The sequence below is a fragment of the Tenrec ecaudatus genome, chromosome 2 (genome assembly GCF_050624435.1).
Source record: "Tenrec ecaudatus isolate mTenEca1 chromosome 2, mTenEca1.hap1, whole genome shotgun sequence".
NCBI lineage: Eukaryota > Metazoa > Chordata > Mammalia > Afrosoricida > Tenrecidae > Tenrec > Tenrec ecaudatus.
In genome coordinates this window covers 6,251,060-6,254,835 of record NC_134531.1, presented here as the reverse complement: position 1 = coordinate 6,254,835, position 3,776 = coordinate 6,251,060, and the positions used below count along the sequence as shown (strand labels likewise).

At 50.3% G+C, this 3,776-nt stretch overlaps 1 non-coding gene across 1 annotated transcript; it reads left to right on the top strand.

The window, feature by feature from the left end:
• The first annotated feature begins 476 nt into the window (after positions 1-476).
• LOC142441774 (U1 spliceosomal RNA) lies at positions 477-635 on the top strand. Its single transcript, XR_012783116.1, has one exon. It is a non-coding gene; the product is annotated as a U1 spliceosomal RNA (small nuclear RNA).
• Positions 636-3,776: the final 3,141 nt, after the last annotated feature.

Here is a 3,776-nt window from a genome sequence, read left to right as displayed (position 1 = left end):
CCCCTCAGCCTGGGACCCTGGGGCACTCCCAGGGTAGAGCTAGAGTCTCAGCAACAATGTCGGGTGAGCCAGCAGGAGGACAGAGAGTAATATGCACAGTTTCATAGATGAAAAACTCAAAAAAAGTGCTGTGTGTCTTTTACTAAATAAAACAACGCAGCCAATCAGTTCTGGCCTATTAACAATCTGTGATATTCAGCTGACCCAAAACTGTGTGCTGAACGTGAGGCGCACTAGAGGCATGTATTGATGAAAGACAAAGCCTGCAACCTTCTCTCTAGGTTAGCAGTCAATGTAAAAGAAAACAAATATCACCACAACGGGACCAATAGGTAATCTCATGACTCATGGAGAAAAGATCGAAGTTGTCAAGGATTTCGTCTTGCTCGGATCCACAGTCAATGCTCATGGAAGCAGCAGCCAAGAGTTCAAATGGCACATTGCATTGGGTAAATCTGCTGCACAAGATCTCCACCATACTTACCTGGCAGGAGAGATACCATGATCATGAAGGCGGTTTTCCCAGGGCGAGGTATATCCATTGCACTCCAGATGTGCTGGCCCCTGCGATTTACCCAAATGTGGGAAACTCGACTGTACAATAGGTGGTGGTGGGGGACTGCATTTGTGCTAAAAAAAAAAAAAGAGAGAGAGAGAGGTCTCCTCAATGTGTTGAAGAGCAAAGGCATCATTTGGGGGACTCAGATGTGGCTGCCCTAAGCTAGGATGTTTTCAATTGTCTCATACGTGTCAAAATTAGGCAGTGAGTGGTGGATGCCTGTGAATGATCGTCTTGAAGAGTACTGAAAGTGTAATGGAGGACCAGAAGAACAAACACATCGGTCTAGGAAGAAATGCAGCCGGAATCACTCCTTAGGATCAACGTTAGCAGAACGTATCACACACTTTGGACATGTTTTCCAGAGAGTCGAGTCCCCGGAGAAGGATATCATGCTTAATAAATTAGAGGATAGGTGATTAAGAGGACGATTCTCAACAAGATGCTGCAATGGCAACAACAATGGGCTCAAGCATCACAACAATTGGGAGGAAGGCACAAGGCTGGGCAGAGTTTGCTTCTGTCATACGCAGGGATGCTGTGAGTCAGAGCCGACTTGGGAGCACTCAACACCACCAATCACAGTGTTCAGTTCAGTTACATCCAGGCAAGGGCTACGCTCTTCCACTTTCACCAGCTGCTCTGCGACACAAGCCAAGAGTTTCCAACTCCAGGTACCTGCACCTTGTCTTTCATACCTAAGTGCCCTGGAGACCCACTCAATGATGCAAGCAAGGAATTTTGAAGCCCATTTTACAGAGGAGGATACTGAGGCTCAGGGAAGCCAGGAGACATAGGCTAGAATTGACATAGGCCCCTGCCTTATACCTCTGCCCACTACCCTACAGTTTCCTTACACATACAAGCTAGCATGAACTCACTCTTCTTTGGTGTTAGCGTTACGGAAACCCAGGAAGGACTCATGCCATCCCCACTGGGAACACATTCTTGCAGCTTATTTCTTCTGGCCGTGGTGATGTTCTGCAATGCGGTTGATGCAAACACGTGCCAAGGACTTGAACCACGCAGGTCCCCTCAGCTGGGTGGATTCCAGTGTGCGTTCTCTCTCCTCTGTGCCCTGTGATGTTCATCCCTGTTGGTGGCATCAGAATCTCCTTTGTCCAGATCCCACCCCCAACCCTCACCAAGCTCTAGCTTCTTCTCCAGCTCCGTGATTCCAGGGCCAGTGAATCAAAAACACAGATTAAATTTCCCTGAAATGAAATATGATTTGACAAATGAGTAGTTGTCTCTGGCAACATATTCTTAGGCTTTTTTGTGTGTGTCCTTCCCCACCCCCTTTCCCTGAAAGTCTTAAAAGTAAGTTTGAGATGTAACTAAAGTCTGGACATGCCGTTCTCCATGCATCAGTATAATTGGAGAAGAAAACAGATGCGCCCTTACATATGAGTCAGAAGGGACCCTTCCAGCCAGATGCAGCCATGGATGCAAACACATGAGATGGAATATGTATTCATTCACTCACCCCCCCCTCCCCCGCCCAAGGACTCTGGATGACAAAAGCTTCCTTCTTGGAAAAGCCTGGACTCCACAAGGAACACATTGGGCTTACAAGGATGTTGATGATAATCGAGAGATGCCGTTGGTTAAAAAAAAAGAAGAATTTTCAAGCAGAGAAGAATTCTTTGTGGATGTCTCATCTCCTGGGAGGCTTCACACACAGTGCAGGCGATGTGAGCGCGGGAGGCCCCTGCTATCCTGGGAATGATCTTCTCACGCATGTGGAAGTGGAGGGCCTCTTCTCTGGATTCTTCTCCATGAGAAGATGATGTGCAGTTAAGGTGACCATTGTGCATGCATTTCCTATGATCACGCCCAGAAATGCCATGCTTGTTGTAGAACAGTCCACCTGCACTCTCGCCCCTCACTGCTTTTGGGGAGGGATGGGGGACAAGTCATGGGAGGTGGGGGAGGATGATGGAGGTAGCCATGGGAGGCTGGTTCCACCTGCCCACTCTCCCTCCCCAGGCAGCTCCCATTGCTTTGCTCACCACTCTGAGGATACCAGTCTTTCTTCTTCTCATACCAGAAGCGAAGTTACCTTGAGATTAACTTGGGGGCAGGAATGTGTCTTAGAATTTCGGGAGAGCTGTGGCCCAGCTGGGGTTGAGGCCATTGAAGGATGGGCTTGGTGGTCTCCAGAGGTGGCGAGGCACCTGTCCACACATCAAACAGAGGTGGTGGGAGCCGAGTGGGTGGAGGGATGTGGCCACATGCACACCAAGAAGCCTTTGCTGGCACGCGAGCGAGCATGGAGCAGCCCTGGGATCACTTCACCTCTGTGCGCCTTCATCATACCAGGTCCATTGGCTAACTGATCCTGGCTTCTCCCAAGGGCCCTGTCAACAGGCAGGTACAGGCTTCCCTAGCCCCTCCACAGCCTGGCAAGAACCAGCCGAGTCCCTGGGATGCCTCACATCTTCACCTCCCATTTTCCATGACAAGTTGGTAGTCCTACTCCCAAGTGACCATGCTACCGCATTCCTATCCACCTGTCCTCCTCCTAATTGTCCAGCCATCCAGGACCACCCAGGCCCTCTGATTTGTACCATTTGGCCTGGACCGTCACACAGAAATTGAAACACCAAACACCCACTCTGGCCCTTGTGGCCATTCACTTTCCATTTGCTTCCCTTGAGTTCCTACCCCAGGCTGGCCCAGGGTCTCCCCTCACTGTTCAGCACCTCCTTCTGGACCATGGCTCCAGGGCCTGCCTCTTGGACTGTTCCCAACGGCTCCTCCTGGGACTGTCGTTGAAGCTCCTCTCTCTTGTCCTCCATGGTCCCGCGACCTTAAACCGTGAACCTCAGGTGCTCAGTGAAGGTGGACTGCAATGAGATAAAAGCAACCTGGTTGAAGACGGGAGCTTCCTCTCCTGAAGTGGAGGGAGTGTGGCTGTGGGACTACGATGTGGGAGCAGTGCCCACTTCTCGGGACGGCATGCCCCCTCCAGCACTGTCAATCCCAGTACCAGCTCCTCAGTCCCTTTGGGAGAATTTGGCAGCACTCCACTATTGAACTGAGAGAGACAGCAGTCAACAGGCAATGGGACCCAACCCTCACAGTGAGGAGAATGGTGAATGGTGAACAGAAGAAGTTTCAGGTGGGCATGGTGTCATGATTTCTCTCCAGATCTCTTTTTGACAGGGGTTAATATATAGCTATGTGACTCAATGAACAGAAAGTACCAGGGGAT